The sequence below is a fragment of the Furipterus horrens genome, unplaced genomic scaffold (genome assembly GCF_987537825.1).
Source record: "Furipterus horrens unplaced genomic scaffold, mFurHor1.1.pri manual_scaffold_10, whole genome shotgun sequence".
NCBI lineage: Eukaryota > Metazoa > Chordata > Mammalia > Chiroptera > Furipteridae > Furipterus > Furipterus horrens.
The window spans coordinates 56,187,509-56,201,618 of record NW_028327180.1 but is presented as its reverse complement, the minus strand read 5'-3'; positions in this window follow the sequence as shown (position 1 = coordinate 56,201,618).

Genomic DNA, 14,110 nt, shown 5'->3' with positions numbered 1-14,110 from the left:
AGCTTCTGAATTTATTGATCCTTTAACTGTTCTTTTAGTCTCCATGTCATTTAATTATGCTCTGATCTATATTATTTCCTTCCTTCTATTTGCTCTGGGATTTGTTTGCTGTTGTTTCTCTCATTCTTTTGGATGTAGGTTTAGGTTGTTTATATAAATTTCTTTTATCTTTTTTAGGTAGGTCTGTTTTGCTATGAACTTTCCTCTCAGGACTGCCTTCACTGTGCCCCATAGGTGTCGGGCTGTTATGTGTTCATTTTTATTTGTTTCCAGATACTTTTTGATTTCTTCCTTGATCTCATTGTTAACCTATTCATTGTTTAAAAGCATGTTATTCAGTCTCCATAAATTTGAATGTTTTTGAGTTTTTTTCCTTGAGGTTGGTTTCTAGTTTCAAGCCATTGTGATCCAAGAAGTTGCCTGATATAATTTCAATTTTCTTGAATTTGTTGAGGTTTGTTTTGTGTTCTACCATGTAATCTATTTTTAAGAATGTTCCATGTGCATTTGAAAAGAATATATATTTTATTTCTTCAAGGTGAAAGGTTCTGTATATATCAATTAAGTCCACTTGATTTAGAGTGTCATTCAATGCCACAACATCCTTGTTGATTCTTTGTTGAAAGATCTATCAAGTTTTGACAGTGTGGTGTCAAAATTCCCTACTATGAGTGTGTTGCTGTTGATAGCTTTCATAGTCCTCCAAGATTTTTCTTACATATTTGAGTGCTCCTATCTTGAGTGCATATATGTTTACCGGGGTTATATCTTCTTGATGCAGTCTCCCCTCCAGTATTATGAAGTGTTCTTCTCTGTCTCTTTTCATAGCCTTTGTTTTGAAATATGTTTTGTCTGATATAAGTATTGCTACTCTGGCTTTATTTTCATGTTCATTTGCTTGAACTACTTTTTGCATCCCTTCACTTTCAGTCTGTGAAGATCTTTTGTAGACAGCATATATGTGGGTCATGTTTTCTTATTCATTCAGCTACCCTATGCTTTTTTATTGGAGCATTTAATCCATTTACATTTAAGGTTATTATTGATAGGTACTTATTCATTGTCATTTTTATCCCTTTGTACCAGTGTCTCTCTCTCTCTCTCTCTCTCTCTCTCTCTCTCTCTCTCTCTCTCTCTCTCTCTCTCTCTCTCTCTCTCCACCTTCTTAAAGCAGTCACTTTAGCATCTCTTGCAATGCTGGTTTGATGGAGATCTATTCTTTTAGCCTTCTTTTGTCTGGGAAACTCATTTCACCTTCCATTTTGAATGAGAGCTTTGCTGGGTAGAATAGTCTTAGTTGTTTGCCTTTGTTTTTCATTGCTTGACATATTTTGCCATTCCCTTCTGGCTTGTAGTGTTTCTGTTGAGAAATCTGCTGGTAGTCTTGTCAGAGCTTCCTTCTATGTTATTTGCTGTTTCTGTCTTACTGTGTTTAGGATTTTTCTCTTTCTCTTTAAATGTTGTCATTTTAATTATGATGTGTCTTGGAGTGGGCCTCTTTGGGTTTATCTTCATTGGGACCCTCTGTGCTTCCTGGACTCGCGAGACTTTTTCTCATCATGTTCGGTAAGCTTTCTGTCATTACCTTTTCAAATAGGTTTTCTAATTCTTGCTCCCCTTCTTCTCCCTCTGGTATCTCTATGATACAGATATTGTTATGTTTCATGTTGTCCTGCAGCTCTCATAAATGCTCTTCATTCTTTTTCAGTCTTTTCTCATTTTGTTGCACTGTCTGGGAATTTTTTTCTACGTTGTCCTCCAGCTCACTGATCCAGTCCTCTGCTTCCTCTAGCCTGCTTTTTATTCTACCATGTTCTTGAGTTCAGAAATTGTATTCTTCATTTCCTCCTGGCTCTTATTGATAGTTTCTATGTCCTTTTTAATGCTGGTGTAGTTCAAAGTAAGTTCTTTGTAGCTTCCCTGGAGTTCATTGTAGTTTCCCTGAAGTTCTTTGTAGTTTTATCTGAGTTTGTTGAGTTTATTGGGCTTCCTTATAATCATTCTTTTGAATTCCATGTCTGATGGTTTGCTTCTCTCTGTTTCATCTAACACTCTTTCTGGGGATTCCTCTTTCCCTTTTGTTAGGGGGTTGTTTCTTTGTCTCCCCATTTTAGGTGATTCTTCATGTTTGTTTTTCTTTCTTAGATCTGTCTGCTTTGATTTCCCACCTTTGTGGTGTGACCACCTGTAATAGGAGACCTAGGGTATTCAGTGGTGCAGTCTCTTTGATCTCCTGAGCTTGATGCTCTTGGGATACTCTTTATGGCATTTGTTTAGGCAGTCTGATTGTATTTCTGTTTGCTTCTTGTTGTGTTGCTCTTTGGTGGGACCTTCCTTCCGCCTAGCTGATTGAGAGTCACTCTGCCCACCACGCCTTGAATTATTTTGTGGATATGCTGTTAAAACATAAACGCACAACCCAGGCAAGAAACTCACCCTTGAATATATTCCCCACCCACAATCACACTATCACTAGCAAATGAATCATTATTAATGTAGATGTGAAGAGATTAAAATTATTATACTAAAGGAAAATCAGATAACTGTTAAATAACTGAAAGAAAGATGATTTTTGAGAGAGAAGGTGAAAGAGTAATAATAGTAGTGAGCAAGGACAAGGCAACGGGAGACAGTAAGTAAAATCTACATTGTATCTTGAAAAAGGGAGGGAAGAAGGCAGAAAGAAGTAAGAGAGGGGAAGCATATAGTATTAGGTTTATACAGAAGTTATAGAATATATATTTAGTGTGAGAGAGAACATAAATAAAACAAAAACATGAAGAATAAGAAGAATAAGAGAAAGAGAATGTAAGAAACAGATTAAAGAAAGATCTTTTCCCCAGTACTATGGACAACCTTTGGGCTATGATTTATATAGTGGGATGGGAATAAGAGGAAAAAAAGAAATAAAAGTTTAAAAGATTTCAAAGGAAAGGGACATGAATTTGAGATGATAAAGGGGGTAGGTATACTAAGAAAGAGGAGTGAAAACCAGGCAAAGGGAGGAAAATTTTTTCAAATTTAAGCTGAAAGAATGAATACCAGTCATAATAGGAGAAAAGATAGAATTTAAGACCAAAGTAAGAAGAGGAGATTGGATATTAAAGTTGGGTAATAAAAGGGAGGAGCAACATATGATATTTGGAATAAACTATAACAACTAGTGACTTAAAATGCATAAACTGGGAGAACAAGCAAATAACTCATTAAGAATACCGCGGTGGAATTCGTCCCAGTAATACCGTTTTCTTCTCATTCTGGATCCACCCCTGGTCAAAGTTCCATGGGTTTCATATCTTCCCTTCTGGTTGGCTTTCTGTGAGGAGATCTAGCTGGATTCTGGGGCTTTTATTCCCTTGCTCATGGGTTTGCCGAACTTTCCCCTGACCAGAGCTCTCTGCTGTGAACCACATTGAGTTGGGTCCCCCACACTGGCCCTGTCGTACCCTGTAGCACTCTTCATTTTTGCTGAACAACATTACTTTGCCAGCGAACTTCTGTGCTCCCCCATAGTCCTTGCTCAGTCTCTGGTCTTGTTTCAGCTCTCCTTCTAAAAAACTCTCTGTAGCTTTCCAAACTGCAGCACTGGTCTGTGTTTTTGTTTGGCAAAGCCTTTGTGCATGCACACGCGCAGGATTGCCAGCCCAGGAGTCCCTACCAAGTCTCAGGTTCTGCCTAGCTCTCCCCTGTGTGGGCCCCTCTCTGTGACTCCATTTTGCATTTTTATTTGGCAGAGCCTTTGTGCGCATGAGCGCAGGTGCATGTTTGCCAGCCCAGGGGTCCCTACCAAGTCTCGGTCCCACCTCCTTCTAAAATAGTCTCTGTTTGGCACCCACACTTCAGCACCAGTCCCTGTGGGCCCTGCTCTCTGTGCTCTCCCCCACTCCAAAATTCACACAGTTTCTCACAGTCAGGGCTGGCCTCTGTCTTGTTGTGCCTCCGACTGTTTCACCAAACCTTCTCACTGACTTCCTCCCGGACATCACTGGTCCTGAAATATTTTTTTCCATTTCTTCACTTTCAATCTGTGTAGATCTTTTGTTCTGAGGTGGGCCTCTTGTAGACAGCATATACACGGGTCATGTTTTCTTATCCACTTAGCTACCCTATGTCTTTAGATTAGAGCATTTAATCCATTTACATTTGAGGTTATTATTGGTAGGTACTTATTCATTATCACTTTTTCCCTTTGTACTTTTGTTTCTCTCTCTCTTTTTCTTCATCTTCTTAAAGCAGTCCCTTTAGCATCTCTTGCAATGCTGGTTTGGTGGAGATGTAGTCTTTTAGCCTTCCTTTGTCTGGGAAACCCCTTATTTCGCCTTCCATTTTGAATGAGAGCCATGCTGGGTAGAGCAGTCTTGGTTGCAGGCCTTTGTTTTTCATTACTTGGAATATTTTTTGCCATTCCCTTCTGGCCTGTAGTGTTTCTTTTGAAAAATCAGCTGATTGCCTTATTGGAGCTCCTTTGTATGTTATTAACTGTTTCTCCCTGCTGCTTTTAAGATTCTAAGATTCACTCTTTGTCTTTGAGTATAATATGTCTCAGAGTGGCCTCTTTGGATTCATCTTGATTGGGACCCTCTGGGCTTCCTGGACATGTGTGACTTTTCCTCTCATCAAGTTAAGGAAGTTTTCTGTCATTACCTTTTCAAATAGAATTTCTACCCTTTGATCCTTTTCTTCTCCTTCTGGTATCCTTATGATACGATATTATTACATTTCATGTTGTCCTACAGCTCCCTCAACCCCTCTTCATTCTTTCTGAGTCTTTTTTCCTTTGGTTCCTTGTCTGGGAATTTTTTTCTACTTTGTCCTCCAGTTCGCTGAAGGACAAAGTAGATCGTCTGCTTCATCTAACCTGCTATTAATTCCTTCTATTGTGTTCTTCATTTCAGATATTGTATTTTTCATTTCCTCTTAGGTCTTATTGACATTTTGCATTTCCTTTTTCATGCTGGTATAGTTCACAGTAAGTTACTTGTAGCTTCCCTGGAGTTCTTTGTAGTTCTCACTGAGCTCCTTTAGCATCCTTATAACCATTATTTTGAACTTGATGTCTGAGAGTTTGCTTGCCTAAATTTTGTTTAGCAGTCTTTCTGGGGATTCCTCCTTTCCTTTTGACTGGAAGTTGTTTCTTTGTCTCCCCATTTTAGGTAACTCTTCTTGTTTGTTTCTGCATATTAGATTGTTCTGTTTTGCCTTCCTGTCTTCATGGTATGATCTTCTATGTTAAGAGACCTGTGGGGTTCAGTAGTGCAGTCCCCTTGTGTTCCTGAGTTTGGTACTTTAGGTATGGCCTTTATGCCATTTATGTGGGCTCTCTAATTTTAATTGGGTTTTGGTTGTTGTTGGATCATTCATTGCTGGGTCCTTCCCTCCAGTTGGCTGAGAGTTGCTCTGCCAACCATGTCTTGTATACTGTATGTGAGAGGGTCTGGCTGGCTACAACAAATTTCATTCAGCTTCTGCCTCCCAGTCCTAAGCCTGCTGCTCTCTTGCTGGAGGTTTGGCCTGAATTCTCCACTCTGGACAGTATACTCTGTTCATGAGCTGTGCTGGGTTAGGTCCTACCATTCCTTCAGTGTACTCTGTACTTCTGAGTTTTTGGTTAGCAGAGCCGCTGTGCCCACACACAGAGGCATGTGAGGCCCCAGTCCCTGCCCATTCTCAGGTCTCACCTCAGCTCCCCTTTTAAAGACTTTCTGTGGTGCCCCCATGCTGTAGCACCAGTTCCTGAGGGCCCTGTTCTCCACACACTCCCGCTCCCTCGAAATCACAGTCTCTTATGGTCAGGACTAGTCCCACCTTCCAGAGCTTCCAACAGTTTTATATAAAGTTTCTCACTGGGTCTTTCCAAGAGGATGTTGGGAACAGCCCCACAGCTATAAAATACCACAGGGTGGTGGTAGAGTGCTAACCCCACCCCCTCCACAAATCTTCAGCCTTGGGTAGACCTGCTCACACTGCACTGTTTATGGGGCCCGCACCTCCCAGGCCTTCCCTCTCTGCCCCAGTAGCCCATGGCTCCTAAGCCGATCCACAACTGCCTGGACTCTGTGCAGCCAGAAGCACTGGGCTTGGAAGCCTTGGCAGCTGTGCCTAGAAAGCACAGGCCACCAGCTCCTGGGATCCCTGCAGGCTGGTCAGTTCTTGCCCACTCCCATGCAGTCCTCATGCTCTCGTCCACATTTATGCTCACTCACAAACACTCTCACTCTCCACTCTGCATTTTGACTGCAAGTCTGGTCTGGGATGGGAGCAAGTGGATGTGATTACTAGTTACTCTGCTGTCATCTTCTAAATCCTAGCCTTGGTTTTAAATTCTATTTTGTCAGATATATGTATTACTAACTCATGTTTTTTTCTTCCAGTTGCATGAAATATCTTTCCATCTCTTTACTTTTAGTCTGTGCATGTCTTTTATTCTGAGATGAGTCTCTTGAAGACAGCATATATATGGGTCTTTTCTTATCCCTTCAGCTACCTTACATCTTTTGACTGGAGCATTAAAAGTGATTATTGATAGATATGTATTTTTTTTAAATGTCTTTTATTGATTATAATGTTACATTTGTCCCAATTTCCCTTCCCTCTGCTCCCTTCCACCCGGTGGCCCCCCTCCCTCCAGTTGTCCCCCCCTTTTAGACCATGTCCATTAGTTGTGCATATAGTTCTTCTCAACCTCTCTCTGTCTATTCCATTCCCTCCTACCATGATCCTTAATTCCTATATCATCTCCCTCCCTCTCCCCGTTCCCCCTCCCTGCTGACCTCCCCCCAATATGTTCCCCATACCTATAGTTCTTTTTCCACTCTCGTTGCCTGTTTAGTTTGCCTTTGTTTCAATTCCCTAGCTTCTGTTGTTGTTTCTTGTGATGCAGTTTTCATTTTAGATTTCATAGTTTTGATCCTCCTTTTTCTAAACCAGTCCCTTTAACATCTCATATAACAGTGGTTTGGATCTAATGAACTCTTTCAGTTTTGTTTTGTCCTGGAAACACTTTCTCTGCCCTTCTATTCTGAATGACAATTTCGCTGGATAGAGTATTCGTGGTTGTAGGTTTTTGCTTTTCATTACTTTGAATATTTCTTGCCAGTCCCTTCTTGCCTGCAGGGTCTCCCTTGAGAAGTCAGCTGATAGTCTAATTGGGACCCCTTTGTACATGATTCTTTTCTTCTCTCTTGCCGCTTTTAAGATTCTCTCTTTATCTTTAACTTTTGACATTTTGATTATAATGTGTCTTGGAGTGGTTCTCCCTGGGTCCAGTTTTTTTGGAATTCTCTGTGCTTCCTGGACCTGTAAGTCTATTTCCTTCCCCAAGTTTGGGAAGTTCTGCTTTATTATATTTTCACTTAATTTTTCAATTTCTAGTTCATCTTCTTCGCCCTCTGGCAAAGCAATGATTCTTATGTTGGGCCTTTTATAGGTGTCCCAGAGGTTTCTGATCCTCTCATCCTTGCTTCCCGTTTCCTCTCTCTGCACTGGTTGACTGTTTGTTCCTTCTCTGTGTTCTGGTTTGTTGATTTGAACTCTGAATTTTATTTCCTCACCATCTGTCTCATATGTGGTTTTGTTCCTTTCAGTATGAGTGTTTTTCGATTCTTTCTCATCTTTTTCCAGATCTTTTGTTAATTCTGTAAGCCACCTGATAACAATGGCCCTGAACTGAGCCTCTGACAGGTTTCTTATTTGTTCATCTGTCAGGTTCTTCATCTGTTGCCTGGTGAGCTGCGCCACCAGGATTTCTATAGTTGTCTGCCGCATTTTGACAGATGCGTTTTGTTTTCTTGGGCTGGCTATAGGGGGCAGTGCCTGTGTACTCGTCACAACCCAGCGACCGGCAGCAATCCGCAACCTTTTTCGCTGCTCTGTGGCCCTTTGTCGTCACAACCCAGCGACCGGCGGTGGTCCAGCAACCTTTCTCGCTGCACTGTGGTGCTTTGTCATCACAACCCAGCGACCGGCGCCTATCCGCAACCTATTTCGCAGCCCTGTGGCGCTTTGTGTGGAGGCGGGGGTCCAAGATGGATTCACACAGTTATTCCGCTAGGAGACCAGGATCCGTCCTCCCGCCCTCTGGGCCTCACTGTTCAAAGTGATGTGGTGGCTGCTTTCCCCAGCGTTGGGGTTGCAAGCTGCCGGGGATTGTTCTCCCTGCCACTGGGATTGTTCTCCCTGCCGCTGGGATTGTTCTCCCTGCCGCTGGGATTGTTCTCCCTGCCGCTGGGATTGTTCTCCCTGCCACTGGGATTGTTCTCCCTGCCGCTGGGATTGTTCTCCCTGCCGCTGGGATTGTTCTCCCTGCCGCTGGGATTGTTCTCCCTGCCGCTGGGATTGTTCTCCCTGCCGCTGGGATTGTTCTCCCTGCCACTGGGATTGTTCTCCCTGCCGCTGGGATTGTTCTCCCTGCTGCTGGGATTGTTCTCCCTGCCACTGGGATTGTTCTCCCTGCCGCTGGGATTGTTCTCCCTGCTGCTGTCCCTGGGGCTCCCGCAAACAGCACCACCCACTTTCACTCTTCCTACCTGCCCAAAGGGCGCCGCTGGTTTATAACTTCATACGTTGGGCTTCCGTGTAGTTTTATTTTCTGGAATTTCTAGTTATCTTTTGTTTTGAAGTAGTTGTATTCCTCTCTAGTTGTAGAGGGAGACCAAGCGTGTCCGTCTAAGCCTCCATCTTGGCCGGAAGTCTCGATATGTATTTTTGCCATTTTATTTTATTTAAGATTTTATTTATTTATTTTTAGAGATAGGGGAAGGAAGGGAGAAGGAGAGGGAGAGAAACGTCAATGTGTGGTTGCTTTTCACATGCCCCCATCTGGGGACCTGGCCCACAACCCAGGCATGAGTCTTGACTGGGAACTGAACCAGCGACCCTTTGGTTCACAGGTTAGAATTTAATCAGCTGAGCCACATCAGCCAGGGCACCATTTAATATTTTTAACTATGTTCCTCTGTTCTTTTTTCTTCTTATTCTTCTTCTTATTCTTAAAGCAAAGCCTTTAACATTTGTTGTAATACTCATTTGGTGGTAACAAACTCCTTTAGCTTTTTCTTGTCTGGGAAACTCTTTATTTCTCCTTCAATTTTAAATTAGTCTTGCTGGGTAAAGTAGCCTTGGTTGTGGGTTTTTGCTTTTTATCACTTTGAATATTTCATGCCAATCCCTTCTGGCCTGAAATGTTTCTATTGAGAAATCCGATGTCAGTGTTATGGTTGCTCCCTTGTAGGTAGCTAACTGCTTTATTTTTTATTTTTTTAATATTTATTTTTAGAGAGAGGGAGAAAGAAAATGAAAAAAATATCAAGGTGTGAGAGAAACATCAACTAATTGCCCCTTGCATGCCTGCAACCAGGGTCTGGTCTGCAAACCAGGCGTGTGCCCTGACTTGGAATTGAATGGGCAATGTTTCAGTTTTTCAGACAGTGCCCAGTGTTCACTGAGCCACACTATTCAGGGGACTAACTGCTTTTCTTTCATGGCCTTTAAGAGTACCTCCTTGTCTTTAAGCTTTGCAGTTTTAATTACAATGCGTAGTGGTGTGGGCCTCTTTTGGTCCATCTTGTTTGGGACTCTCAGTCCTTCCTGGACTTTTGTGTCTTTTTTCTTCACCAGGATAGGGAAGTTATTGGTCACCATTTCTTCAACTAGATTCTTGATCCCTTGCTCTCTCTCTTTTCTTCTTCTTGCTTCCCTTATGTGCAAATATTATTTCACTTAGGGTTGTCCCAAAGGTCCCTTAAACTGTTCTCATTTTGAATTATTTTTCTTTTTTTTCTTTTTTTTTCTACCTTGTCTTCCAAATCACTGATTGTATCCTCTGCTTCATTGTACCTACTATTTATTTATCCAAGTGTGTATTATTTCTTTCAGATGTTACATTTTTTATTTCTGACTGGTCTTTTTTATGGCTTTTATATCTTTTTTCATGCTGTTGAACATCCTCATAAACATTACTTTGAACTCTATATCTGATAAGTTGCTTGCCTCCATTTCATTTAGCTCTTCTTCTGTAGAAGTCTCTTGTTCTTTCATTTGGGGCCTGTTTCTTTTTCTTCTTATTTTGGCTGCTTCTTTGTGTTTGTTTCTATGTATTAGGTAGATCAGCAGAGACTTTTCTGATTCAGCACTGTGTCAGTCTCTGCCTGTGACTGGCCCTATGCAACCTATCAGCAATCCACAACATGTGGCTCCCTCTGCTGGGCCTGAGTGTATGCTGAAAAGATCAAGCTGTGCACCAAGGATTGCTTTTTTCATCACCAGGCCCAGGAGAGGATCAGTTAAAGTTTCAAAGCACCCAGAGATCCGCCTCCACCTGCAGGCTGCCTATTAGGCTTAGTCACTGAAATAGCTTTCAGTTGTACAACAGCAGACCCTCCATATCACCCTGCCCAGGCTCTGTAGCTTCAGCGTCATCGCATGATGTCGATTCAACAAGGGAGGAGACAGATACCATGTCACTCCCGAGTCGGACTGCACAGCCATTCTCGGCGGTGCAGATAGACTCTTAAGAAGCTACACCATCGTCTCTCGAGACGGACGGCTGCCGATGATGTACTTCTCAGCAGGGCTTAAGATCCACAGAACGGGGAAAGAGGAATTCCTGTGGGTGGGGCTATTGCTCCCCCCCAGGCTGATGCCACATGGATAAAAGTGCTTTTCAGGAGAAAGGTAGCTTCTGAAGTATGGGGGAGGGGGGGAGTGCCTGAGCACAGGGATCCTGGTGGTTGACCCTTCAGCTCTCTCCCCAAAGCCACCAACACCACCAGACTCTCCTCACACAGCTCTAGTCTGCTCTTCCCTACCCTCTGCTGGAGCCCAGGGTAAGTGGTTGCAAACAAAATATTTGTGTTGGCTCTTTAAGAAGGTGCCTGCATCTCTGGCCATCTCTACTTGGCAGACAGAAACCCCACCGCTTTTCACAGCTGGATGTTATGTTGGCACCTTTCCTGATTCTGGTGTCCTAGGCTGGGGAGCCCAGCTTTGTGTTTAGACCCCACACTTCTCAACCTCTTCAGCCTGTGAAATATTCCTGTGGAATTTCAGCTGCCTCCTATGGGAGCCCAGCTGGCTCTCTCAGCCCTTTTCACTTCCTACTGGTCTTGATGTGGTGATGGATTGCTTCTGTAAGTCCTTGTTTATGAGGCTTCTCTCCAGCTAGTCTTTAATTGGTTGTTGAGAATGAACTTCCTGTAATTTAGTTGTAATTCCAGTTTGGTCCTGGGAGGAGGTTAGTAGCTTCCTCAACTCTGCCACCACCTTTGATCCTATTTGAGACTTGTTTCTTTGTCTCCTCTTTTTGGCAGCTTCCTGGTGTTTGTTTCTGTGTGTTAGGTAGAGCTGCTACATCTCCTGTGCTTGATCGAGTGGCCTTATACAGAGGTGTCCGGTAGGGCCCAGTGGCATAACCTCCCCTATAAACTGAGTTGGATGCTCCAGATGCACCCTCTGTGTGGTCTGTGTACACCCTGCTGTTGTAATTGAGCCTTGATTGCTGTTGGCGTATTACTGGGAGGAACTGATACTCAGGCCAACCAGATGCAAAGACCAGCTGTGACTACACTGGAGGAGCTAATGTGCAGGAGCTGACCCCACAGAGCAGGTCTTGCTACAGTGGGGATTTGGTTCCCATCAAGTCACCCCTTGAGTGCTTGAGTGGTTGGTTGTAATCCCATGTGACCTGAAGCTTTTCACTGGTTGCACTGGCTCCGGGGCCTCCCAATGAAGTGCAAGGTCAGCCACTGCCATGCCCTGCTTGGGGCCACCCAGCATGAGCTGGAGTCATCTAAAGTTGTCTGCTATTTTTGATGGACTTGGAGGTTCCCAAGAGAGACCAAACTGCAAACACAGGCTGGCTGCCACTAGTGCTAGGCCTGGGTAACCTTAGCAAGAGGCGTGGGGTTCACAGAGACCAAATGCTGCTTATTTGAAAGACTTTAGGAAAGTCCAAAGTGCAAGCCAAGAGATGGTATTTGTATTGAAAAGCCACTGGAAATGGCTTGGATAGGCCCACAAGTTGTGTGGTTCAGGGTCACAGGGAATCACCAGGGTGAGGTGAACAGTGATAGCCAGGTTGATGAAGAGGGTTCAGAAAAGGAACAATGGCCTCTGCCAGCACTTCTGTCTGGGAGAAAGCTGCCCCCTGCCAGACTTTGCCCTGAAGCCATAGTTAAGTTCCTCCCCTGTGCCCCTGGTGTCTTAGCACTGGAGCTTAGAGCAAGTGAGTCAGAGTAAGTCCACATGTGGGCCCTTGAAGAGGAACACCTGAGACTCCAGAAGCCTCCATCTCATTCAGCCACAATCTCCACTGGTTTTTACAGCCAGACATGATACAGACTTCTTTTTCTGGCACTGGAACCCTGGGCTATGGGTTCTGATGCAGGGCTGGGATCCCTCACTCCTCAGGGGATGTCTCTGCAGCCAAGATATCCCTCCCAATTTTTAATGTGAGTCCAGCCTCCTCCACATCTTTGCTCAGTGTTCTTCTGTATATCCTTAGTTATAGGACTCTGTTCAGCTAGATTTCAGGAATTCTAAATAATGGTTGTTCAATAATTTAGTTGTAATTGTGATGTAGTCGTGGGAGGTTCCAAGTACCACATTTACCTACCACCACCTTGACTGTAATTATTTTTAATAATAAATTGTTCTCCTAAATTGAGTTGGGAAGAGTTCCCTCCTCTACACACTGATCTGTGGATGTTAGCTGAGGTTCTGGAATTTCTTTGCAGGCAAGATACTAAGACTCTGTTACACTCTGCCTCAGTAAGAAACACACCTTAAATATCAGCAATTTATAACAACAGAGTCAAGGCCTAAACACACTCTTGCCAAAACTGCTGCAAAGCTATCTTGCACCCGTTACCACTATTACATAACTTTGGGAGGGGGCTGAAGATAAGACACTGCAGGGAGGTGACCACTCACTCTTAACTGTCCCAGTCTAAGCCCCAGTCACTGAGCTGCAGCTGAGGACTCAGAAATCTCACTTCACAACACTCAGTACCCCTCACCTGCTTTCTCTCTGCCACAACCTCCCACAGGTTGTTTCCACCAATGTAAAGGAATCGTATCATGTGTCCACTTCCTGGAACTCTGCCCTTTCATTTCCTCCCCTTTGCTGATTCAAGTAAGGATGATGATCTGCCTCCTGCTGGCACTGAGGATTATGTCCATATAAGAATTCAACAGAGAAACAGCAGGAAGACCCTCACTCCTCTCCAAGGAATTTCTGATGATTACAATAAGAAGAAACTAGTGAAGGCATTTAAGAAGAAATTTGCCTGCAATGGTACTGTAATTGAACATCCAGAATCTGGAGAAGAATTCAACTACAGGGTGACCAGTTCAAGAACATATGCCATTTCCTTGTAGAGACTGGACTGGGTAAGGAAGACTAGTTGAAGGTTCATGGGCTTTAAGTGCTTTTGGTCCACTGAAGTTTAAGTGACGATTTCCTTGCAATGAGTAGAATTTCCCTTCCATCCCTTGTCATGAGTAAAAACCTCTCAGCTTGTATAATGTAACCATTTGCTCTCTGCTTTTTCTTGGATTAGTGAACTCCTTCATGCAATAAATTGAAAAGAGAATTAATTAATTGATTAATTAACTAATCACATGGTTGATCCAACCATTCATCAAGTGTGATTCCGGCACACAATTCAGAATGAGTCACATAAACACAACCTGAATCTGGTCTCGTTCTGCTACAAACACACCCTAAGACAAGGATTTCAATGTAAGGAGTGTCATCCTCAGACAGCAGGGAAGTAGGAAAGTGACTCAGGGAAGGGAAGAATGCCGTGAAGAAAAGTTGGCATTATTGATCAGGTGACTGCTGAAGGAAGCTGGGGCTCAGTCCACTGCTGACCTCTGAACAATCATGTGGAACATGCCTCAGTTGCCTATGTCAAGAGCAGAGTGTTGGGTTATTGTCCCCTAACTCAAAGCTGTCATTGAAATGTATCCCATTCAGCACAACAATAATAAAGACAACACAACATGATGGGCAGAATAATGTCCCCCTAAAGACATCCATGTCCTAATCCCCAGAAGCTATGCATGTGCCATGCCACCTGGAAGTGTGAGAGTGAAGGTTATAGGTAGAAAT